General features: G+C 36.7%; 1 pseudogene; it reads left to right on the top strand.

Annotated features, from left to right (window-relative positions):
• Nucleotides 1-2,458: 2,458 nt before the first annotated feature.
• Nucleotides 2,459-3,527, top strand: LOC149192512 (oxoglutarate-dependent flavonoid 7-O-demethylase 1-like; annotated as a pseudogene).
• The last annotated feature ends 24,302 nt before the right edge of the window (nucleotides 3,528-27,829 follow it).

Genomic DNA, 27,829 nt, shown 5'->3' with positions numbered 1-27,829 from the left:
GGACTTGTAGATGGTTTTTACATGACCTAAAAGGCATCTAATGTGGAATTTCAAGATACGTCAGACCTTCTAGAATTGGATTTATGTAGATTGTCACCTTCTTTTTAGCTCACCCTCTTCAGTAGAATTTGGCCATTTTATTGAGACAAATATTGAGGAAGAAACACATTATAGTTTATTAGCTATAACTAGCATGAAATGCAAGATTACAAGGAAATCCAATGCAAGAAAGCAAAATCAGAAAATGGACAATGAGAAGAAAGAAATTTAGAAACTTACATGAAAAAGATATAAACAAAGGGATGATATAGACCAATTTCAATTCTATGCTCAAAACTAGAAACTAGGATGAAACAAATATAAACAAAACTAATCATGCATGGGATTTTTATTGTACTCATAGCTAAAAACTGGAGCAATCTTATGCCACACAAGGTGATCCTTTGAAAGAACTCTACTTTTTCATCTCCTTTAACCATTATTTTAAGCTAACTACCTAATGATTCCATGTTTGGGAATGGATTTTGGATTCTATAATTCATGGGTAATGCCCATGCAAACATGAAACCATTACTACAAAAAACTAAAATTAAATTATGAAAGAACAATTATCATGACTAAGAAGTGAATATTAAACCTAAAGTGTTATCCTTTCATTAAGATTTAGTTGAAAAATGGACCCTACAACCCTAGAGTTTCTATATTGAAAGCATATTATCTTGCCCTTGTCCACTTTAAAAAAGGCTAAGAGTAAACATAAGTTCATCCTTCACAAGCTTATATTTTATAAAGCGAAACAAAAAGTCCAAGTTCCATTCAACCCTATATTTTTTTTTCAATCCAAGCTTCTTCATGAATTCAAAGGCTATCAAAAACCCCTCAGGGCATGTACAGAATATGCCCTTGAACTTTGACCCCATGAAACTATGGCAGACCCCCAAATTTTTGTTTGATTTTACCGTGTTTTATTCGCTAGAAAAAAAAGGTTTCTTTGGATAATCCTTATCCTATGAAGAAACACACCAATGAATGAATGTATGCATAATAGTGTATGCTATGTGAGGGAGCTAGAAAAGTAGGCATTTCCTGGTATAGGTTCCATGAAGAAAAAAATCTGACTCATATGGTGTTAATGGCCATCTCAAGTAACCTTTTTGTACTACAAGTTTTCTTAATTTCGAGCTTTTCTAATGAAACAAACCAGGGATTTTGAAAAATCAGCTTCTGCATAGAGGTCATATGGGTTAGGTGTAAGGTATTTCCTCTGTAGTGGAAGGTGATGGCTCAAAATCTAGGCGATGGTGATTTAAAAGCCTAAGGCAAGCTAAAGTGCATCAAACATCTCTGAGGGTTGTGCTAAACAAATTAATTCCTTACAACATGTATGCAGGTGTGTGTCTTTTAAAGGTCCATTGTGCTTGAACATTATCGTCCATTGTGCTTGAACAATATCGTCGTATTATGAAGGACAATGCAAATTCAAGAACTATATAAAGTTAGTTTCATGTATGACTTTTGATGACTCCATAATGTGCCCGTAATATGTACCATGTCAAAAACTTCAATTCCCATAACATGGATACAAATTCCCCACAAAGACAACTATCATAGCCCGCATTCAACAATTGATTTGATTACAGTTCCACGGGAAACTCCACCAAAAGTATAATGCTAGAAGATGCAAATAAGGAGCGACAAAATGATACCTCCACCTTAAGTTTAGAGCAACAATTCCTAAAAGGGAAGTCACAAGTTCACTCACCACAAAATCACAAGTTCAAACTTCAGATATGACATGCACTAAATAAAGAATAAATAATGCTATGAACCCCAAGGAAGAAGAAAAACTAAATATAGGAGACTCCCACAAAGATAAATTTGTTTGATTCCACATCAATTTTCACATTAGAAAAATGAAATCCAAAATAGAAAATGAGAAAAGCTTATCACTTGCCTACTTTCTCTGGTCTCCGTGGGTTTTATGTATGAAAATTTGATTTGGTTTGCTGGTAGTACACGATTCTATTTATCAAAGAGGATTACCCAATGATTCAAACTGAGAAACAACAAATATAGTAGCAAACTGAGAAAAAAATATAAAAAGAGATAATACACAACTTTAATGTAGATAAGATTGCTAATAAACTTACTTTGACTCGATTCAACAAAAAATGTGTTGATCATGTGTCTTGGAATTAGCAGGGTGTTGGTTGTGCAATGTAAAATTTGACAGTGTTGGTTGTGCATCAAATAAGATATCACATAAGAATAGACAATAAACTATCTAGATTTAATACACCACAAGAATAAACATACATGTCATGAGCATTTTTGTGGTTGTTAGTGGGATGCTTACTCTGTTAGACCAAGTGGCGGGGCGTAATCATTTCTTCTCCTGTGGAAACAGTTAGAATGATGTGGTACTTTTAATATTAATATTATGGAAGAGAAGATTAATAATCTCCAGCACAATCGAGATAGCATCAATCAAACCAGACAAGAAATGGGTTTAGAGAGTGAAGCCCAAGCCCGTTTAGGCATCGATGCAGCCTTCATCCAATTGCTAGAGCATTGCCCAAACACCAAACACTGCGACTTCACACTCGATGATCAAATCCCCCTCATAAATATTTCCCCTCTCAAATCCACTACTACACCTCACCCCTCCACATTGAACTCCCTTGTTGCTCAAATACACACAACTTGTAGGTACTGGGGATTCTTCCAAGTCATCAACCATGGCATCTACCCCCACCTACTCTACAAAGTCCAATCTGAAGCAACCAATTTCTTTTCCATCCCCTTGCAAGAAAAAAACAAAGTGAGGATAGTCTTGGATAAGAAAATGGGCTATTATGACACAGAGCTCACAAAAAACGTCAGGGACTGGATAGAGGTCTTCGATTTTTCTTGTCAAGGTGCAATTTGTGTTCCTGTGAGTTTCAAACACGAGTTCGATGATAATGGAATGGCGATAAATCAATTGCCGCAAAACCCACCTGGCGTAAGGTCTTTATTAATCCCGAAGCTGTTATGTATGGTGAGGCATCTATTCCCTGGAGTTGCCAATCTTAAGAATTACTTTGAGATTTGCACGTCCATGGATCTGATATCTCACAACACAATTACTTACCTGTATGTCTTGAGATATGGATCCTAAAGTTTTGATTTTTATTGACTAGTTTGCAATGGAATGTGGATATAGGGAGGCCCACGAGAAATATGCAGATGCCATGGAGAAGCTTGCTTTTAGATTGCTGGGACTCATAGCTTAGAGTTTGGGATTTCTTGTTGATTATTTCAATTCCAATTTTGAGGAACACACTTCGGTTGTGAGGTTGAATCATTATTCACCATGCCTTGTAACGGAGTTGGCTCTAGAGTGGGTTGCCACAAGGACCCGGGGGCTCTCACTATGCTTCTTAGGATGATGTTGGGGGCTACAAGTCAAGTGAAAGGATGGAGAATGGATTGGAGTAAATCCTATCCCTAATTACTTTGTCATCAATGTTGGAGATTTCATGTAGGTTAGCATTTTCTTCCTTGTCATCTACCTTTATTAAAATAAGTTTCTCATCAATTTCTTGAAACCATTAGAAACCATGGTTCTCCTCATCCATGATCTGTATGTCATCCTTGCCACCATTTTTAGTTCTCTATTGCTACCCATTGGCCATATTGCCTTGTTTTTTTCCATCAGTCGTATGACCCTCTATCGTTGTCCATCCCATATGCCCTCTCTCCTCCATATGCACATACTCTCCTCCCATCATGATCTTCCTAATAATCGCTTTAAAAAATTATGGAATTTAAATACTTCTTTTTTAATCTGAAGAAGAACACCTTCATTCCCACAATCTTGAGATTTAAAGGATTACATTTTTGTACATTGCAATTAGGTATCATTACGTATACTAAGTTAGGATTTACAATAGTGTGCTTGACCAAGGAAAACAGTGTAAGAGTTGATATTGAAGTTTGGTTTTGGATTGTTATAAAGTGCTCAATCAGGGATAGTATACATTTTTATACCTATGATTCAATGCCATGTGTTTAAGGAAGTATCTTGAGTTGGGCTATCTTCAAATCCAAAAGTTTTACACACAAAATGATTTTTTTGTGTGAATCACCTCTCAAAATTTAGGGGTTAAGAAGAGCTATCTCACAACTATTTTCTCATAAAACGTTAGGACTAGGTAATTATATGTTATACCTATATGATATAGAGGAAGAGAGTGAGTGGAAACTATCATGCTACTTATAGGGATCCATAGACATTTCCATGCTAATGAACTCTAGTTATAAAAAGGGTTTCATGGTCTTGGTGATTGAAATTCTTTTTTTTACTTTCAAATTCAATGTTGAGGCACTATACAAAAAGTAGGAGGACTTAAATAAGTCAATGGCTACACACCCCTATTTTGTTAATTTTGGATTCTTTTTAAGATTCGATATGTGAGGCTAATGACAAGTTGAATGTAGGAAGACTTGTAAGTTAGTGGGCTTAGTAGAAATAATGTATCCAAACAACAAGAATCTTACATACACAATATCTAGGTTATGGAAAGGAAAATAATGAAGGTAATAGACAAAACTAAATGAAATAAGAGAACAACAACAAAATCTAGTGCACGTTTTTGTACAGAAAATGAACTTTGGATTTCCATTAAGAAAGAATTTTGTACAACAATGATATGAAAAATATAAGGAAACTAACCATGTAACAAACAAAGTTCTTAGTTTAAGTTAAATACTCCAAAAGACATTGAATATGTAGATCTCCATTGAAGATAAAATAATATATATTAAAATGTATGAATGAGAATGATTACCATGAGGGTGAGGGTCTTCTTATATACCATAGGCAGGTACTTTTTCACAAATGGTTATGTCCTTAGGGACATACCCTTTCATTAACTAGTTACTAATTAATCATTATTTATTATTATTATAGTTTTACATATATATATATATATATATATATATATATATATATATATATATATATATATATATATATATATATAGATATATAACATTTCCTTCCTCTACAAAAATCTTAGTCCTCAAAGCTCACTGATGAAAGGTCTTGATCTCTTTTCCTGTTTTGAGTGTCTTCTTATCACGAAATTGTCATCCTCATTGCCATAAGATGATAGTATCCTCCAAGTGATAGATAAAATTGTCAAGTCGAGAATGGATCTTACCATCCTAGATTAATATTTTGTGGAATGTTCTCATCACTGAAAATTGGTAATGAATTGTTATCATAAGATTGGATTCTGCAAACTTCAGTATTCCTTGGCAATAGAAAATTTATGGAGATGATCAGAGAGATCAATTAGACACAAAAAATCATGCTTGATATGTTATTGATCACGATAGTTACAATTATATAAGAGATAATACACTGACTTTGACACCTCTAGATAATGACTCCAATTCATAAATTGGAAACAACGACTTCTGGACTGACTCCTCGTAACTCCTAATGACAACTATAAATGACATGGTAGCATTACTTCCAACACCCTCCCTTAACGCTTACATGGAACACATATTACAAAAAAAAAATGATATATGTCTAACTGGTCTTCATCAACTCTCACATCCACTCTAGAATATCGCAAACTCCACTCTTTCACCACCACATCTTCGAGCTGATACTTGACCTCCATTTAAAACATAACCACCTTTGACCATCGTTGATGAAGTTTTCAAGATCCACAATATTGAAAACTCAACTCCTCGGGGCTTCCGTGATAAGAGCCATTGAGTAATGAACCATACTAAGGACCAACCACCATCTGTTGGATATTTTGGTTTTGGCAATCTATTAGTTGCTAGGATGGAGGTCTGGATACTGAATGTGTTCAAAATTTGATCAAACAACTTGACCTTATAAGAATTGATGTTTCAGACATTGGGGTTTCTAGCTTAAGAACCACCAACCATTTTTATAATTAATAAAAAAACACACAAGAATTGATGTTTCAGACACTGGGGCTTCCATTTTAAGAACCACCAACTCTTTTAAAAACCAACAAAAACACAAACACCAACACCACCTTTCACACTCTCCTTTTTTTTTTAATAACAACAACTTTTCACCAATCAATAATAACATTTCGACCAATCAAATATTATAATGAAATGTGGCCAATTCATGTCAGGACCATTCAACCATCAAAGATTTGACAGTCGAATCCCCCATCACTTTCACCTTACGCACTAGTAAAAAATTAGGACTCCCACACTCTCTTTAGTATGTCATTAAAATAATCACCTATGTTGCCGTGGTGCCAATCCATGACTTCAGCATGCCTCTACCTCTGACTTCCTACGTAGTCTCCTCTATGCTTTGGCATTCATTTTTTCCTAAATTCAATCCAATTTTTCTTGTTGAGATCCTTGGCAGGGCTCATGGCATAGGCAATGCCTATTATGTTCCTCTAGAATCCTTCCTTTAGACGAGGGTCCGAACTAGAGGGAGATTTTGTCCTACAAAAGATGTCTTTGCAAGGCTAAACAATCGCGTTTCCTTGACATACCTAGCCCATAATTTTGGTAGCATGGCCTCAGGGTCTATTCTAATAACAAATCTATGTTTTGAGCCAGAGTTCAAGCCATAGACTCCCACAAGACTCTATTATTCGGCACATAAACCCTCGCCCACCAGGAAATTGTTAGAAATCTCACTATCGTTTCCTTCCACATATTTCTTCTATGACTGTCCCAAAACTTGCGTCTTTTGCCTGTTATAAAAACAATCACAATAGCTCTAGTGTCTTTTGTTTGCAAAATATGTCTAGATAATCACTGGAATAGATGTTGTAATGGTCGTGATCTCCAACTCGTCATAGGGAGAATTTTCACTTTACAACATGCTTCAGGGAAGAAAGAAATTGACCTACTCTACAAGAAGTCAAAATAGATTTGAATTATATTGAACATAATTTTTCTTTTTAAGCAGTGCAAGGAGCAGATCTACACAATAGTTAACCCTCCGTGCCTCCTCCAATATTCAACGGGCATTTTAGATGTAGCCTTAGATCTCTAGTTAACAAATGATGATTGACCTATTGACTCAATGGAGATTCAATCTGGAAGTCACTCTAAGTCTCTATACAGATCAATGATCCACACAGAACACACCACACTAATCAATGATGCACACAAAACCCTCCAGCATAAAAAATACGAAAATTTCACACACTATTTCACACCCTCTATCTATTTTACAAAGCGGTAAAATTCAAGTATATTTCATTTTCCTGGCCTTGCAATAAGGGAATCAAGCCAGAACAGGCTCTGTTACCATATTAGAAAAATTAGGGAGAAGAGTAGAGAGAATATTAGACACAACAAATCACACTTGATATGTTATTGATCACGATAGTTACAATTATATAATACATAATACACTGACTTAGACACTTCTAGATAATGACTCCATCTCATACATTGGAAACAACACCTTTTAGACTGGCTCCTCGTAACTCCTAATGACAACTACACATGACATGGAAGCGTTACTTCCAACACTTGGAACATAAATCTCCTGCTTCTGTTATAATTGGTTCAAAGATGTAGAATGACTTAGTTGTTTGCTTTTGTGATTCATTCATTGATAAGGAGTTCTTCTAGTTTTACTTTCCCTTATCTTGTGTGTGGTAGTTTCCTAATTTACTTAAAGTATCATTGTAGTTGATTTGGCTACTGAATCATAACTTGGAATTTCCACTGTTTAAACTAAAACTTCTAAATATGTTTTAATTTCTATTGGTCTCTCATCTTCTTGAGCTGTGATATTTACTGGATCAATATTTGTTCCTCTTTCTTCCACTTGTACTGAATATTTTGACACTTCTTTCATGATAAGTTCTTCTAATTTTTTTTTCAATGATTTCTTATCATCATTAAGTTTCTTAATTTGAGTGAGTAGACTTTGATTGTGGTTTATGACACGTAAGAGTTCCTCATTTTTTGAATCTATTTTATTTTGGTCTTCAAGCTTCTCATCTTTTAAACACTTGGCTTTTTCTAATAAGCTTTGATTAAGATTATTTACGCATAAAATTTCCTCTCTTTTCCTGATAGAATTAAGTTAAGTTTCTTTTTAGAAATTTCCATTTCTTGTTCTAATTTGTGTTTCTTAGCTATACATTTTCTCATTTGTGTAAGTAGTTTCTGATTATGCTCCTTCATACATGAATTTTACTTATTTTTGTTGGATATGACTTCTTCAAGCTCTTTCTACTTCTTTGATAATATTTCTGGATTCTCTTGAAACATTAGTTTCATAATATCCTTAAGATAGTTTGATGAAGGCATTATCGTTTCTGATTTAGTTGTCATGTTTTGGAATGTGACCATCTTCTTCTTGTAAGGGAACATCAAGATTTTTTTTTTTTTTTGGTGTTTAAAATGAATGTACCTAATTCCTTGAACTAAGGTCAACCGAGAATTATGTCAACCTCTTTTTCGAGCATAGTTACTCTATAGAATTGAGATATGTACTCATAATGATCAATTTCCACTTGTAAATTATTAATTTTATATTCTTTTTCGCCAAAAGACCTTTTTGTTCGCCAATATTTTTCTCTAGAATTAATAATTGATTTGCCACATTAGTATTGATGTAATTATCCTCGTTGCTTGGGTTAATAGCGATACTAATCTCTTTCCTTTGGATACACCCTTTTAATGTAAATAATCTAAGATTTACAATTGGGATACCTTTATAAGAGGAACTTTCTTCCTTTATTTTCGAATTAGGCTCCATTTTTTCCTTTTTTTAGAGATTGACTCTATTTGTATTAGTCAATAATTTGGTTTTTCTCCTCCCTTTACTTTTGAAAATGCTTCCTTAATTTAGATTTATTTTAATTAATCCTTTTATAATTGAATTGAAATTTCCCCTTCTTCATACTTCAATCGTTTCTCTCTTTTTAGTTATTTATTTATTTTTTTTCTTTTTTAACTTTATTTTGTTTTATTTATTTATTTATAATTTTTTTCTATATATATTTTTAAACTTTATTTTTTATTTTTATTTTTATTTTTTGAAAAGTTATAACCCTAGTGAAACGTGGTTATTCAACTCTTTGGGGTATAATATAAAATCTATGTTCACTTGTGTGCCTTTCACTTGGTGAATTTTCTCCATGTAAAAATTAAACCATACCATTTACATAAAGAGATTGGTTGTTCTTTTACCTTGAAAATATCAGGGGAAATTACCGAAGGTTGCTAAAACCATGAGCTTGTAATCCACTTAATGAAGAATCAATATAATCTCATTTACTCTTCCTTCTCTTACATATAGTTTTAAAGATATTTGGGAAGATTCCTTTTTGACTCTATCATGCACTTTTAGTCAATAATGTAGAACCTTTATATATATATGATTGTTCTCTTTCAAAATTTACATTGGACTATTTTATTTTTACTAGAATCGTTGAAATGCCAATGGCTAAAAGGCCTTTTTTTGAATTAAATAACATTTTTTTTCTTACTCTTTTCTTTTATAATTTTTTTTCCAATTATTTTTTTAACTCTTTGTTTTTTTTTGTAAGTGTCCAAGGGTCTGATCAACAATGGAGAAACTCCAACTCGTGTAGAGAAACGCTTTAGTTGTGAAAAAAGTTGTTGGCCAAAGGTAAGGATCTGCCAACGTGGCTTTGATATCAATGTAACGAACACAATTCGTACTTTAAGTTAAATACTCCATAAGACTTGGAATATGTAGATCTCTATTGAAGGTACAATAATATATATTAAAATGTATGAATGAAAATTATTACAATGAGGGTGAGGGCCTGCTTATACCCTAGGAAGGTGTCTTTTCACCAATGGTTATGTCCTTAGGGACATACCTTTTCATTAACTAGTTACTAATTAATCATTATTTATTATCATTATAGTTTTAGATCATTTATATTATTATATATTTATTTTTATTCATAACAACACCAAGTAGGAGGAAACATATAAGTCAATGGCTACACACCCTATTTTTTAATGTTGGATCCTTTTTAAGATTCAATATGTGAGGCTAACAATAAGTTGAATGTAGGTAGACCTGTAAGGTAGTGGGCTTAGTAGAAATAATGTATCCACAACAACAAGAATCTTACATAGACAATCTCTAGGTTATGGAAAGGAAAATAATGAAGGTAATAGAAAAACCTAAATGAAATAAGATAACAACAACAAAATCGAGTGCAAGTAGGTTTGGAAAAATTCATTCATTACACAACTCTAAAAAGTTTGGTGTTATTTGGACTGTGAAAGAGCGGGCTAAAGAACGACATCGGATGAGGACGCGCGCAGGTTAGGGTTTGCAGACGGCGCAGAAGACGGGATCGACAGGCGAAAATCGCAGGGCAGAGGGCGGAGAAAGGCACGGAAGGCAGATTGAGAAAGGTAATTTCACAACATTCGCATTTCAAGTAAACAGTTTTTTAGCAGCGAAGTGAGGGTAAACATTAAGCGATAAGAACTGAGGGGGAAATGGAAAACCCACAAGGGAGGGGAGAGATCCCCTCCTTCAAAAATGTTGTAGCAGGGGAGACCAGTGCAAGTGGAATGCAGCATAACAGAAGGAAAACTATGCACCCGTGATGGGTAACCTATGGCAAAAGAGGATGGGAGGAAAATGCCTACCAAGGGCACAAAAACAACCTAGATATGTCATTCCCTGCAATAAACTTGAGGAATACAACTGCTATATGAAGGACCATGCCCTGATATGTAAATTCATAGGGTACTGGCCAACTGAGAAGGAATTATACAGATGGATTGACCAAAGGTGGAGACCAAAAGGCCATATAGATCTGAAACTGGGAGCAAAAGGGTTTTTCACAGCCATCTTTACGAATCTGGAGGACAAGGATAGGGTTTTCGAAGAAGGACCGTACTTCATGAATAATGCGGGCCTGTTCATGAAATACTGGGAAGAAAGATATAACCCAGAAAAAGAAAAAATGCTGGACGCCCCAATCTGGGTTAGACTGTTCGGGCTCCCAGATGAATTCTGGGATCCTGAAATTCTAGAGGGGATTGGGAACACAATTGGGGGTTTTGTTAAAATTGCAGAAGCTACAAAACGAGGCAAATATACTTCATACGCAAGGATCTGTGTCTACATGAATTTAGCAGAACCCCTCCCGGAGAATATCGAGCTGGAATATCATGACGAAATCTGGCAACAGCCAATAGATTATGAACATATTCCGTTCAGGTGCCGCAAATGCCATGAGTATGGTCATCTATATCAGCAATGCCCTCTGAATAAGGAAGAGGAGTCAAAGAGAAGTCAAGAGGAATATCAAAGAAATTCAGAAAAAATGGAGGAGGCAGATAGGGGCTTTCAACAGGTCACAAGAAGAAAGAAACAGAGCAAGGAAGGCCCCAAATCCCAGCCACAAGAAAAGCCCCTTCATACAGCAAGTCAAAACAAGTTTCAAATACTACAGAACGAGAACGAGGATTACGAAGTAAATCTGGAGGACGATGAAGATCCTGGAAACACACCAATGGAAATTGTAAATGAAAATAAAGGAAAAGACGCAAATTTGGGGAAAACAGTTGAAGAACGGGCTGAGGGAAAGGCAGAAACTGCAACAATGCAATCCCAGATGGAAGTGGAAAGCCAGATAGAAAGTGAGGTGGAGGAGGAAAAAATCATGAAACAGTTAATCCAAGAATGGAAACACCTAGATAGTAGATTCATACCTGAGAAGCAGAAACAACTGTACAAAGAAGCATTTCAGAAGTACAAGGAAAAAAAAGGGGAGAACATGGATAAGCAGATAACTATAGGAAATGAACAAGGGAATGGACAGATGGGAATGGACGGCTCTGGGAAAAATAGTAGGAAAAGAGGTCGGAAAACGATGAGCGAAACCATTCAGACTGTGGGTGAAACGTTGATAAACTCAGGCAAAGTGATACCTCTGTCAGAGGTATTCTTCCCCTCCTATCAAAAGTTTTAAATGATTGTCATTAGTTGGAATATTAGGGGTTTGAATAGTAAAGGAAAACAGAGATATATGAAAGAGAAATTGAAAAAGGAGAAGCCTAGTATTATGATTCTACAGGAGACGAAAATTACAGTACAGCAGTTGGAAGGAATAATCGACAAAAATAAACTTCAATACGAAGTTATGGGGCAAGACGCTATTGGCTCTGCGGGAGGTATTGCAATTTTGTGGAATCCAAACGATATCATCCTAGAAGGCTGGACCAGCATGAATAGAATCCTTACAGGCATTGGTAGGATAGTAGGAACAAAGGAAAAGGTTGTCATCTCAGGGGTTTATGGCCCTCCTTCCCCAGGAGAAAAAGAAAGTTTTATAAATAGCATGAAAATAATCCGTAGAATATATCCAGAGGCTGCTTGGATCATAGGAGGCGATTTTAATTTAATCAGATCCCTAGAGGAGAAAAAAGGAGGGATAAGGAAGTTAGACCACTTCATGGATATGTTCAATGAATTGATAGATGATTTAAGACTAGTAGACATCCAGACTATTAATGGGATATGCACCTGGAACAATAGGAGGGGAGGTAAGAATCAAATAGCATCAAGACTTGATCGCTTCCTAGTATCAGAAGCTATTATGAACAAGGATGTTTTCGTCGAAGCAAAGATCATACCATCCCTTGGATCTGATCATTGGCCTATTAGACTAGAGGTGGATATTAAAAGAAATCGTGGAAGAAGACCATTCAGATTTGAAGCCTTCTGGTTAAGGGACCCAGGATTCATAAAGAAAGTAGAAGAATGGTGGATGCAAAGTATAGTGCAGGGAAAGGAAAGATGCATACTTTCCAACTGAAACTGAAGGAGTTGAAAGGGAGAATTAAGAAATGGAACAAGGAAGAATTTGGTAACATTATGGAAGACAAACAAAAACTAGAGGGGGAAATGGAATCACTACAACAAAAGATGATAATGGAAGGTCGAACAGAGGAGAGCATTAGAGAAGAAGGGGTAATTCTTGGAAAACTAGAAGAAAGACGAAAGCAGGAAGAAGTTATATGGCGGCAAAAATCAAGAATAAAATGGTTAAGGGAGGGGGAAAGGAACACAAAATTCTTTCATCAGGCTATGATCAAACACAGACAAAGAAATAGGATTCTATCCATCAAAGATAAGAATGGTGATAGAGTAGTGGAGCAAGGTGAGATTGAGCAAGTGCTGGTGGATCATCATAAAGGTATCCTAACAGAACCTCAAGTTGACAGAACGGGAGCAATAAAGGAAATATGTTCGGCCATTCCTCGTTTAGTTACAGAAGACCAAAATAAGGCGCTGATGAGAGCTGTTAACTTAGAAGAGATAGAAGAAACTGTAAAATCTATGAAGAAAGGTACTGCTCCAGGTCCTGATGGCTTCACAGTTGATTTCTACCAGGCGGGATGGCACTTTCTGGGAAAGGAGATCCTAGATCTGATAGAAGAATCTCGGATGAACCAAAAGGTATGGCCTGCCATTAACTCTACTTTCTATGCTCTGATTCCTAAGGGTGATAATTTAGAAGATGCCAATGGTTTTAGACCCATAGCTTTGTGTAATGTTATCTACAAGATCATAACATCCTTGATCGCCAAAAGATTGAAACCCCTACTGGATAAGTTAATATCTGCTGAACAAACGGGCTTTGTTGAAGGTAGACAAATCCTAGATGGCCTTGTAGTAACTCAAGAAGTTATTCACTCTTTAAAAATGAAAAAGCAAAAGGGTATGATGATTAAATTAGATCTGTCGAAAGCTTATGACAGACTGAACTGGAACTATTTGGAAGAAGTCCTTGAAAGTTTTGGCTTCAGCAGGAGGTGGATTAAGTGGATTCATAGTTTGATTTCTTCTCCGAATTTTTCCATTCTTGTTAATGGAACTCCCTCGAAAACCTTTAATGCGTCTAGAGGAATTAGACAGGGAGACCCATTATCTCCGTTTCTTTTCATTCTAGCAGCTGAAGGTCTGGGTCGATTTATTAAAAAAGAACGAGCAGCGAACAAAATCAAAGGTTTACAGCTTTGGGGAAATAATCTGCCCTTGACTCATCAGCAATTCGTTGATGATATCATGCTATTTGGGGAACCAACTGTTAAGGAAGTGAGACACCTTAAGAGAATTCTGGATTTATTTGCTGAAGCTTCTGGACTGGAAATCAATAGAGATAAGTCATGTATTTTCATATTTAATACTGTGGAACAGGTTAAAACTCACCTTATAAGATTGTTGGGCTTTAAGAGAGGAGAGCTACCTACGAAATACTTGGGAAATGTATTGGACTTCACTTCTAAAAAGATGAAAAATTGGCAAGGAGTCTTGGACAAGCTGAGAAACAAAGTGGCAAACTGGGCTTTTCGAGTGCTAAACATAGCAGGAAGGGTGGTTCTGGCAAAATCAGTCCTCCAAGCTATCCCCATCTATCCCTTGTCGATAATGGCGGCCCCTTTAGGAGTCTGTGCAAAGATTAGAGAGATCATAAGAAATTTTATCTGGGGAGGGGCAAATCAACAGAAAAAATGGGCCCTAGTTTCGTGGAGCCACTTAACAGAGAGGAAGGAAAAAGGGGGATTGGGTTTACGGGATCCGGAAAAACTCAACAAAGTGTTAGGAGCGAAGCTCTGGTGGCGCTGGTTAAGGGAGGGAAATGACCTATGGAAAGCCATATGGAAAACTAAATACAATATGCTTGACACAATTGTTGAGATTTTAAGACAGAGAGAAACTCCCAAGGGTTCTGCAATTTAGGATCTAGCTCGGCAAAACAGAGATTTGGTTGAGAATCATACATTCTGGGAGATTCGAGGTGGAGAGGAAGCTAATTTCTGGGATGAAAAATGGCAGCAGAAAGAAAGAATGAGTAGAATTCAGAGGGTCCAACAGCTTCAGGAAAGAATAGAAGGAGACCGAAAATGTGTCAGAGACTATTGGAAAGAAAATGATCTGGATGGAATCTGGAGAAAATGGACTGAACCGACCGAGTGGGACAGGGAGCTAAGTCAAGATCAACAAGAAGCTTATATGAAAGAGGTGGATTCCAGGAAAATTAGAGCCCGCACTGGAAGGGATCTTCTTAGGTGGGGGAACTCCATGAAAGGATCTTTCACCACCAAAGAGGCATACTACTTAACAGATACGCAGGCCATAGCTGAGGAGAATCTAGATTGGAAGATTATATGGGGAAGCAACTGGTGGCCGAAAGTATCCCTATTCATATGGCTTGCAACTAAGAATAAGATCTTAACTTGGGACAGAATTCAAAAAAAAGGCTTTAGTGGCCCGTCGAGATGTTGTCTCTGTAACACTGAAGTGGAGACCAGAAATCACCTGCTGATTAACTGCTCGTTCGCAAAGAAACTTTGGATGGACACAAGAAGAATATTTGGCAAATCTGAGATAGGCCCCAGAGATTTCAACGAAATAATTTTCCAGTGGAATAAAGAGAAATTTCAATGTAAAGTTGTCAGCAGAGCATGGAATCTCATCTCAGGGTTCGTGCTATGGATGATATGGAAAGAGAGGAATCGCAGAGTGTTCCAGAATAAATTAAAGGATCCGGAAATAATTTGGGGACGAGCGGTCAAACTAATGAGGGAAACAATCCTGGTTGAGAAATGGGACGTGGAGGATTGGAAGGCAAATCAGTTTGAGGAGGGAATCTTGAACAATTTAAACCTAAAATTTGAGATGGTCCATCATAAGCAGAACCTCAGACACACTGCGCGAACCCAAAGCTCTGATAAATTTAGCTACCCCAGAGAAAACTTCATCAAATTAAACTTCGATGGAGCATCGAAAGGGAACCCTGGCGATGCTGGTTTCGGAGGCATTTTCCGGGACAGTCATAAGCAGGTAAGGTGGATTTACGCTGATTGGGGTGGAGAAATGACGAACAATGAGGCTGAATTTTGGGCAATTCACCAGGGGCTGCGAATTGCTTTAAGAAATGGATACACCAATTTAGAAATTGTTGGTGACTCCCAGATCGCGGTTGAAATGCTGAAGAAGCTCAGCAATGGGAGAGATTGGGAAAAGATTACAAGCAGCTGGCGAACGGCTGGAATTGTCCAGGAGATAGCGGATTTATTGAAAAGGATTGAATACAAACTAATCAATCACGTCAGAAGGAAAGGGAATCGCGCGACCGATTTCATGGCGAATTGGGGATGCAAAGGTCATGGCAGCACGGTAGACAGCCAATGGAAAGCGGTGCGCGGTTGCAGGGAGTGGGCGGACTTGGAAAAAATCATAAATGAAGACCATGATCAAGCTACGAGCGAGAATGCGGGGATCAATGAGCTGGATGGATGAGAGGGCGTGGAGATCCCGCTTAATGAATACAGGTCAGTCTGGACAGAGGGGCGATATGATGACAGGGTACAGAGTAGTACATTGGCGGCGTGCGTGGAGAATGGCACAGGATCATCCCCAATGTGAAACAATAAATGCCCGCGATCGGAGAGGAGGGTGGAGCGGCATGTCAGATCTCCCGACAGCTGAAGTTAATCATAGAATGATGGCCAAAGGAGACATCATCCCGGAAAGTAATCGGCGGCAAGGCAAAGTTGATTCAGAGGCGTACGCTGAGGGCAGAGAACCGATAAATATCCAAACGAGGAAGGAAAAGCAGTTATTTAGTTGTTTCCCAATTTGGCGAGCAGCGGACAACACAGCTGAGAGACAGCAAAACAGGATAGAGTTTACTTGGCATCAGAGTATTCCCTGCGGCAGAACCGGTGTTAACATGGAAACCCGGCTGAAAACCAGGATGACAGAGGAGCAACATAATGCAATTGACAAGAACAAGAGTCGGAAAGGTAAGGAAATTGCGAACGAGGAGCACCCAACTGAGATTTTGGAGATTGAGGACGAGTCCGAGGAGGAGGAGCCCCGAGGCGAGGGGAACAAGAGGTCTAACTCACAGGACGGATTAGCAGACGAGGAGCATCAGCAGATGAAGGAGGACCACCCTGCTCCGCAGGTGGCGAAAGTTAGGCGTTACGGCATGAGAAGAAGAGACAGGGGTCTTGGCAGCGGTATGGATTCGGGCAGTAAAAGGGGTAGGGGACAGAGCAGGAAGGCGCATGAGGAAGGCGAGAACTCCAGGCAGGAAGCGGGACCAGCCAAAAAAACGAGGAGGACGGTGAATCAGAGAATTCGTCGGGCAGAGAGGGCTTATCAGCAGAACACCAATCCAGAAGTTAGAAGAATTATGCAACACCTGGAGGAAGAGTCTCTCCAAGACCAATCTGATGAAGAAATGGAGGACTGGGAATTCCTGCTGCATGATCCAGGCCACACCAGGGGCAGAATGTCTCTGTTTAAACAATCTCTTCATATTTACTGGGTTATGAAAAGGCTGCTGGAAAAAGCTTTAGAGAAAGTTGCTACCGAGATGGTGGAGATCGCGCAAGGTGGCCCTGATATGCGCAGGGAATTGAGTTTCATCCGCATTTCTCTGGAGAGGCAAGAGGAGAAACTAGATGAAATACAACAGCTGCTGAAGGGAGTTCACCAGGGTGCAGATGGAGGAGCAAACCAGCAACCTGCAATGGACGATGTTTGAAAAAAGATATGTTCAGGAAAGCTCATAGTCTTATCAATTATAGTTTTTTGCATGTTTTAGATAGGGAAGTATATTTTTTGCAGACTAGTAGAATTAGAAGATCTCAAGACTGTCTTGTTTATCTTGCTAGGATTATCAGACTCTGGGCCTTTTATTTTTGGTCGGCCATTAAAAACTACAGATGGCTTAAATACTCAGTTTCCCCATGTGGGCGAGTTTATAATGTTTTTGATACTATGTAATGCTTTATTTTCTATCTAGTAATAGAAAGAGTACCACCTCAGCTTACAAAAAAATAAATAAATCGAGTGCAAGTATTTGTGAAAAAAATCAACTTTCGATTTCCATTAAGAAAGAATTTTATACAACAATGATATGAACAATATAAGGCAACAAACCATTTCCTATATAAAATCACCAAAATTACCAACCCAATTACATTCAAAAATAGGTGTATAGATAATAATAGATGCTTAAGAGAATATGAAGTCTTTCACATCTTGTATGTTCACATCCCACAATATAGTGATGTACAAATTTTGAGAAGATGAAGATATGCCAAATAAGATGTGATCCATTATGGTGGTCGAACTTCCCTTGTAATAGTTTTTTGAAATTCCCATTCACATCACTCTATTGTGCACACCTCAACATCAATTGCAACTTTATCTTGTAATCACCTTATAGTTGAGGTTGATGCGCTCTATTAATGTGCCTATGTTTATGAATACTTGGTGCAAGCATTGCTCTTACTTAATTGAGCTTGTATGTATTTAAGTTTGCATTCATATCATCACAAAAAATTGGGAGGAACTTTCATCATGCACAAATCCTTTAGTCAACAATTTAATGGATGCTTGATTCTTCTATGGACCCAAATCTTCCTTTGAATAGTTATAAGGATAAAGGATAAGATTTTTATTTTTCTTGGGGATATTGTATTTCTAAAAGTATTTGGTTGGAAAATATGATGGTCAACTAAGCATTTGAACCCTCCAAAAATGAATTCGTTTCAGAAAATTTATCCCCTTTGGATGTAGTGATGAAGATAAACATTGAGCCATAGATATAGACTTAAGATGATTAGCAAGAGAAATTATTGCAAGAATAGTAATTTCATTTAGATTTTTGGTACACCCTCTACATTTTCAATGCTCAATGTTGCAATATGTTTGAGCAAATGAGGAAATAGACACCACTAGTGTAACCATTCTAATATTTCCTCTATTTTTATAATGGAATCTTTTGGTTTAGATTTTGTCTAGAAAATCAAAATTTTGAGTAATTTACAAAATATATATATTTTTTACTGGGAGGAAAATAATTTATTTTGGGTGGGAAAGTGATGGTTAGGGGTTGTTATCTCTTAGATTATCTTTAGAGGAAAGGACCTAACCTCTCTCAAAGGGAGAAGGCTAAATATATTATTCAGTGGATCATTATTTATCACTTAGTAACTCATTCCAATTTTTAAACTTGAAAATTTTCCAAACTGAGGAGGGAATTCTTTGTTCATATAGGAAAAAATTTAAATGTGTTGTTTCATTTAGAGTGTTATAGTACTCATATCACAATCTTATGCAGGAAAAGAAAGACTATAGAATTCCAAATACCCACAGTTAACAAGACATATCACATCAATGAACTAAAGAACTAAATCTAAATAATACTCGTAGTCTCATAAGTGAAGCTAACATGACATAATGTGTGAATCGAATATAAATTATTGATCATACTATAACCAAGCACATTGGTAGAAGAACTAAGGTCTAAGGGGAATTAGAGTTGTTCGTTCAACATCACCATAGATTAGTGACCATTTGATCTATGTGTATATAGAAAAGAAACACAAAACATTAGTAAGTGGACCCTCATTTACATCCACGCATCACTCCATAATGATTGTCTCCAATGTATTTTTTATTTCAAAATTAGGTGTTCTAAAACCATTAAAATTTAGCATTGTCTAACTCTTTTATGTTTCTTTTTTGGCCAAAACTTGGTGATACAATATTTTGTTGTTTAAAATATGCTTTCTATTGCATAAATGGATTTAACACTCTAAAAAACTCTTGGGGTACTTGGATCATATAGACTATACAACTCAAGCTTGTGATTCTAAAAAATCCCTGCCAAATTTCAAACAAAATTGATAAAAAAATATACTTGAAAAAGAGCCAAAACATAAAAAATTAAACTATGCCTTGAAATTGTTATGCTACTTGGCTTAAAATTACAACATTACTAGATATTTGGTTAAGCGTACAAATCATATCAATTAATAATTTTCCATGAATGCCATCATTAGGTTGTCAAGGTTACTTCTGGCAATTATAAATTTCCATAGTGTATTTAAAGTTGAACAAAAATCACTCTAGGATCACAAAAATTCAAAGTGGAAACTACCCATTTTAGATGATCCTTTCGAAAATGAAATATTAGAGAAAAAATAAAAACTCATAGGAATTGACCTTGCAAGGAATAAATTGAGTGTATATTTAAAGGAAACTAACCCAAAATGTCGCAAAATTGAACCCGATCAGGACAAGTGCCTTAAAAAAATTGTGACATATTAGTGTGATGTTTATGTTAACATGAAATTCACATTATATTTTAAAAATTGACTTGATACCATTCAAAAATATATAAGAGTTGAAGACCATGGATTTGACAGCATGAAACCATAAAATTTTCATCTTAGATTTAATAACTATTAAAATTGGAAACTAAGGCCAAATTCCACCTTAGAATAGATCATTTGATGGAGATGATGATTGCATCAAATTCCTCTTTTTGAGAGGACCAAAATTGATATAAAGATCATCCAATCTGGACAATCGGAAGTGTGATTTTAAATTTATGCCCACACATGTGCAAATTGTTTAGGTTGGCCTCATCAACATGTAGGCTCAAGAAGCCCAATGGATGTTTCTCTTCACCCACAGTGAATTATATAAATACAAGTGACCTCTCACCTCATTTGGCATCTTCATCACTCACACATTCTCTCTCCTTCTCTCATTGGTTTGTACTACATCGGGCATTCTTCTCTCTCATACATGTGGATCAAGGAGGACAAAATTTTAGACCGAATTACAAGGCCCAAAATCACAGGAAATTATATAGTTTGACTATCATTTACCATGACCTTCTAGGCATCATTTAACTTTGATATTTTGGGGTTATTTCTGTCTCACTAGGCCACATATTTTTTTACAGAAACCGAGGAATTTTGTGCACTTTGACCACATACCAAAATTACAGGTTGACTGCAGGCTTGACCAAGTTTGACTGAAGATCCTATGACTATTTTTGCCTAAATTTGGCTGCTATTGGAGGCTAAGTTTGACTATGGAAGACTGAGAAATTTTGAGGATAATTTATTGTTTTTTTTACTAGCATTGACTTTCTAGTTATGGCTGAAGTTTCACTGCAGTTGACTGCAGAAATTGTCAAGGTTGTTTTGTCTTTGAATTGGGCAAGTCAACTTGACTTTTTTACTCACTCTCTCTGCTAAACATTTTGATATAATAATAAGAAGAATTGATCAAATGGTTTTCCCCACATTGGGGTTTTTCCTTTGCATCCGCCAAATCTTGTGTCCTCTAGTCTTGTACATATTGTTTTATGTTCTATCTACTTTTACTGTCAATGTGATTAATAGTTAATCTAATTGCTACCAGAAATCTAAATTGGAAATTTCTATTGGGTTGCTTATGGAACATTGAAGTAATTGTACTAACCATAGAACATACCATTTTTATTTAAAATTAATATGGTATCAGAGCCCAAGTGAAGACAAAGCCCAAGCAAGAGAGAGAAAAACAATCACTAAGAAAAGAGTTGTTAGACAAGAATATTGGTCTAGCTTCAATGGTGATTACATCACTTCAAATTTGAGGATAAGCTCAAGGAAAAATTTGACTATCATGTATGGAAGATGACTTTAGATTTGACTTTGAAATAAAATGATGGTATGGACTATGTAAAGGGAAGAGTGGTGGAGCCTCCTTCAAATTCACCTTCTGCTGCAAATAAGAAATACAAGTAAGGTGAGGTCAAAGCTAAGAGAATCATTATATACTCTATTCAAAAGAATAATTTGATTGCTTGTATTTCTGAATTAGAAACAACTAAGGAGATGTATGATAGCCTAGTTGGGATGTTCAAAGTGAACAATGTAATTCAAATCCACTTCATGAGGATTATAAAAATCAAGAATGATATTCTATCTATTGGAGAGGTTTTTTCCGATAGAAAATTCACTCTCATTTCTCTTGGAGGTCTCACAAGAGCATGGGATGTGTTTATCACCACTATTCTTAACACTAACAAGATTCCTAGTTTTGATAATGCACACAGGAAGAGACAAGGATGATGGAGAGATACAAGCCTTCAAATGGAAATGAACTTATTATTTTCTCCACTCATGCAAAGATGAAGAACAATGCTAGTGTAAAGAGACAAGGTCAAGGTTTCAAGTAGTAATTTAAAGAAGGAAGAAAAGGAAGGTGCTACAATTGCAACATGTTTGGCCACTATGTTAGAGAGTGTCCTCACAAGAAGGATACTCCATGGGATGATGCCGAAAAAAACAACAATAAAAACAATTTCAAAGGTAATGACAATCAAAGAAGCAACAGGTTCAACAATAAAGGAAAGAGGAATGCTCCCGCGGCTCAAAATGGTAATGGTCGACCTCCCAAAAGGACAAGAAATTCCAGGTAATGAGGAAACTAATGTTGTAGAAAAATAAAAAGAATTTTGTTTTATTTATTATCTCACTACTTACTCTCCTCTGAATACTTTGGATAATTGGTTGATTGATAGTGTTGCCGCAAGGTACTTCATTGGGTACAAGGAGGTCCTCTCAAATTTGATTGAAAAAAGGACTTATTTGGAAATCATACTTGGAGATAATGCCACATACCCCATGAAAGGGACCGTCACTCTTCACTTAAATCAAGGTAAAACCCTTCATCTACAAGAAGTATTGTATGTACCTGATTTGAAAAAGAACCTGGTGTCTATTTCTATGATGAAAGATAAAGGCTTCAAGGTAGCATTCATTGATGGAAAGGTACATATTTGGGAAAGAAACCCTAAAGATGCACTTACACTTGGATTTAGGGTTGAAGGTCTCTATCAAGTTGGAGGAAGTCCTTTGGGAGATATGACTTGTGATACTTCTCTTCAATCTGAACTATGGCACCGGAGATTTGACCACCTTCATTACAAATCCTTACCCAGGGTATAAGGAAGATGGTCACAGGTATTCTTGAATTCAACATCGATCATTAAGGTGTTTGTCATGGTTGTGCAGCTAGAAATCTTATAAGGGGACCATTACCCTCAAGTGAAAGTCAACCTACTGACATTCATCAATTGGTCCATTCTGATCTATTTGGTATGTTTCCCGTAACATCATTAGGAGGATACTTATACTATGCAATTTTTGTGGATGACTTCTCTTGCAAAACATGGATCTACTTCTTGAAGAAGAAGGAAGAAGTGTTCAAATGGTTTCGTTCTTTCAAAGCCTTGGTGGAAAATAAAATATGGAAGAAGATAAAGATATTGAGGACTGATATTGGAACTGAATATGAATCAAATGAATTCAATGAATTTTGCAGAGAGGCTAGCATTAAAATGGATACAATCATTGCATACACTCCTGAGAAAAATGGTGTTTTTGAAAGGAGGAATCAAACAGTCATAGAAGCCACCTATGCCATGCTTCATGACCAAGGCCTACCAAACTTATTATGGGGAGAAGTTGCCAACATTGCCTTATATGTTCAAAATAGGATCCCACATCAAGCATTGGATTACGAGACACCAGAAGAAGTTTTCATTGGTAAGAAACCTAATGTTTCACATTTTAGAATATTTGGATGTCCAATGTATTTTCATGTTCCTAAAGAGAAAAGAAAGAAGTTAGAAAAGGAACATTTGTGGGCTACAGTGAAAATTCGAAGGCATATAGAATCTATGTGCTTGGTCAAAGAGAAGTGGAAATAAGCTATGATGTCACTTTCAATGAAGATTATGCCCTTGGGAAAGCCAGAGATCTCCCTATTCCAAGGAATGGAAATGATGATGTTGTAGGAAAACAGGATGAATCTATGACACATGAACCAATACCTGATGTTGAAGGTCTAATGGATCCCATTTGTCCACCTCTTGGTGATCCCTTTACCTCAAAGAAAACATCTTTGTGCCTCAAAGACACTTTCGAAGATGTTGAAAGACATGTTGCTCCAAGAGGGACATTTTGTGAAAGTAAGAATCCAAATAAGTATCAAGGGTACTTAGCTGTGATGAGTACCATTGTTCAATACGATCCATGTATGTTGGAAGAAGCCATGAAACACCAAGTATGGAAGGATGTGATAAATGAGGAGTACAAGTCAATCATGAAGAATGATGGCTGGGATGTGGTTCCTAGACCCAAGGAAAAGTTTGTGGTCACCTCGAAATAACTTTACAAAATCAAACATGGAGATGATGGGAGTGCTAAAAAGTACAAGGCCAATTTGTTACTTGAGGCTTCTCTCAAAAGGAAGGAGTGGACTATGACGAGATATTTACACAGGTTTCCTGATATACCATTATCCAATCTATTACTTCTCTCGTTACCTCTCAAGGATGGAGCCTACACCAAATGGATGTTAAAATTTCTTTCTTGCATGGCTCGCTTAAGGAGGAGGTCTATGTAGAATAACCCGAGGGGTTCGAAGTATGAGATCGAAGGACACGTGTGCAGGTTGAAGAAAGGCCTCTATAGGTTGAAGCAAGCCCCTAGGGCTTGGTATGAGACGATTGATAGATATCTTATGAAGCTAGGATTTACAAGGAGCAATGTTGATCCTAACTTATACTTCAAGGTTGAAAAGGACATGCCTCTCATTTTGGTCCTTTATGTGGATGATCTCTTTCTGACAGGTTCATACCCTCTCATTTATCAATATACGAGGGAGTTGGCTTCTGAGTTCAAGGCGAAGGACCTAGGTTTGATGCACTACTTCCTGGTATTGGAGGTCTAGCAAAATCCAGGTGAGATTTTCCTTTCTCAAGGAAAATAAATTGTGAAGCTGCTCGAGAGATGTGGGATGGTGGATTGTAAGTCTGTGTCTACTCTGATGGAACTCAACTTCAAGAAGCTATGTGGAAGTGCTACTGGGCCCAAATTAGAAAATCCTTTTGAATATAGATAGCTTGTGGGGGCCTTGACGTTCTTATTAAACTCCCATGAATACTTCATTGTGAATACATTGAGTCAATTTATGGTCGAGCCTCATCACATACACTAGATTGCTACTAAGAATCTCTTGAGATATCTTTGTGGCACATCAACTATGGACTGAGATACACTGCTAGGAATTTGAGGCTACATGGATATACTGATGTTGACTAGGCTAGAAGTATGGTGGATCATAAGAGTAGGTCTAGATGTTGCTTCTTATTGAGTTCTACTTCAATTCATTGGATGAGAAGGAAGCATAAATCAATTTCTCTAAGAACAAGTCTAAATGCATTGCAACTAGTATGGCCTATTGTGAAGTTGTTTGGTTGAGGAAGCTCTTTAGTGAGTTATTTGAGCATGCGTCAGATACCACCATGATCTACTGCAAAAACCAAATTGGGATTCAACTTTTAGATAATCCCGTGTTCCCCGACCACTCCGAGCATATTGATATCAGGTATCACTTTATCTAGGACATGGTACAATGGGGAGCAATAAGACTCCAACACATTAGAATTGATTAGCAAGTAGAAGACATCCTCATGAAGCCATTATGGAAGGTCCAATTCTTATACTTTTGAGAGAGTCTTGGAGTCATGGAAATACCCTCCTATGAGGGTCCCTCTTGAGTTGGACACTGAGCTTTGGGAGCTCCTCGAGGCTTGGGGTACTTCTTGGAGATATGAGAAACCATAGGGTGAGTGTTTCACCTTCCCCTACAATTATAGACACATGTATGTAGGGTGAGTGGTTCACCTTCCCATATGATTGAAATATGCATAGGATGGGTGGTTCACCTTCTCCTATGGCATATGAGAAGGATGAGTGTTTAACCTTCTCCCATCGATGCCCCAACATACATCCTACCCATGTGGTCTAGGACTCATGGGAAGTACCTCTCATCTGGCCAATGAGTTTGGAAACGTGGATAGGGACTATAACGCTATTGATGGATGCATTATGTATTGTTGTACTCCCTATGTCTAGAATGGATGATGTTCAACGACTTGATTTTGGATCAATAGAGGTTCTACCTCTGGTCTGAATTTTGTCAGTGGAGAGTGGTAAGGTCTTATGGCTCACTCTCGATCAATTCTTCTTCATTATTATATCATGGTTCAATAGAGCAGAGATGAGATGGTCCATGATGGCATGATGATCAACAAATGTGTTGGGTTGTGTTATATTATTTCCATGACTAGCCCACGTAGTGAACTAGGGGGTACCCACCCCCCTCTACGGGGTGCAGGGAAGCGCCCTAGGAAAATGTTTTTTGGACCCTATATTAGGTTGGACGGACCAACCTATGGGTTTTGGTCCATGGTTTTGGACGCGATGGTTTTCGGTCCATGGTATTGGATGTTTCGGCATGTATAAATATGTATTGTAACATTGAAAGGAACGTAATGAAAAATCAAGTTGGCAGTCCCAGTTTTGGGATCCAGGGGAAAATCTCTGTGTATATGTGTTTTATGTGTTATGCTCTCGCATTGTTTATTTTCTGTGTTTTAGAATTCATATGCAGGTAGGTTTTGTACGGGGTTAAAACCTATAAGATGGATTAGCAGGTGGAATTCACCCTAGTTGAGATTGAGTGTTAAAATTGGAAACTAGGGAAAAATTCCACCTTGGGACAACTTATTTGATGGAGATGATGATTGCATTAAATTCCTCTTTTTTAGAGGACCACAATTGAGATAAATATAATCCAATTTGGATAAGTGGAAGTGTGATTTTAAACATAAACCCACACATGTGCAAATTGTTCAGGTCAACCTCATCAACATGTAGGCTCAAGAAGCCTAATGGACGCGTCTCCTCACCCAAAACAAATTGTATAAATATAAGTGACCTCTCACCTCATTTGGCACATTCATCACTCACACATTCTCTCTTTCTCTCATTGGTTCATACTACATTGGGCATTCTTCTTTCTCACATGTATGGATTAAGAAGGATGAAATTTTAGATTGAATTATAGGGCCGAAAATCAAAGGAAGTTTTGTAGTTTTACCAACGTTGACCAACATTTACCCTAACCTTCTAGGCATCATTTGAATTCAATCTTTTGGGGTTATTTATGTCTGAATAGGCCACATATCTTGTCATAGAAACCGAGGCATTCTATGCACTTTGACCGCAAACCAAAATTATAGGTTGACCAAGTTTAACCGCAAGTTCTATCACTACTTTGGGCTAAATTTGATCATTTCTAAAGTCCAAGATTGACTGGGAAAGACCGAGTTATTTTGAGGGTTGTTTTGACTAGTGTTGAATTTCTGGTTAGGGAAGTAGTTTCACTGTAGTTAACTGCAGAAATTGTCAGGGTTCTTTTGTCTTTGAATTGGGAAAGTCAAATTGAATTTTTTACTCTCTCTCTGTTGAACATTTTGATATAATAATAAGAAGAATTGATCAAAGGTGTTTCCCCACACTGGGGTTTTTCCCTAGCATCCACCAAATCTGGTGTCCTCTTGTCTTGGCTTGTCTTCTGAATATCATTTTATGTTCTATATACTTTTATATCATTGTGATTAATGGTTAATGTGATTGTTACTGGAAAACTAAATTGGAAATTGCTATTGGGCTTCTTAAGGAACATTGAAGTAATTGTAATAAGCATAAAACGTACCATTATTATCTAAACTAAACAATAACATAGTAAAGTTTTCGCCCCTTTTGAATTAGTTGGAGATCAAGTGCAGATAGGTATAAAAACAATTTGATATTTTAGTGAACCTACAACTCTTGTATTATAGAGTCGCTCTTTTAAGTGAATAAAATATTAAAACCCTAGACCTAAATTTATTTTCCTATGAAATTAAGAATCCTAATTTAAATAGGTTGCAAGAAAATAAGATTTAATTTGAAACATGTTTTTTGTTTTTTTTTTTTTTTTGTTTTTTGTTTTGTTTTGTTTTTGTTTTTGTTTTTGTTTTTGTTTTTTTTTTTTTTTTTTTTTTTAATTCAAATGAAAGTGAACATAAATAAA

Source organism: Pinus tabuliformis, chromosome 2_2 (genome assembly GCF_031772625.1).
Source record: "Pinus tabuliformis cultivar Carrire ecotype Pingquan chromosome 2_2, CPIR1, whole genome shotgun sequence".
Lineage (NCBI taxonomy): Eukaryota > Viridiplantae > Streptophyta > Pinopsida > Pinales > Pinaceae > Pinus > Pinus tabuliformis.
The sequence above is the reverse complement of the archived record's forward strand: the minus strand, read 5'-3'. Positions and strand labels throughout refer to the sequence as shown.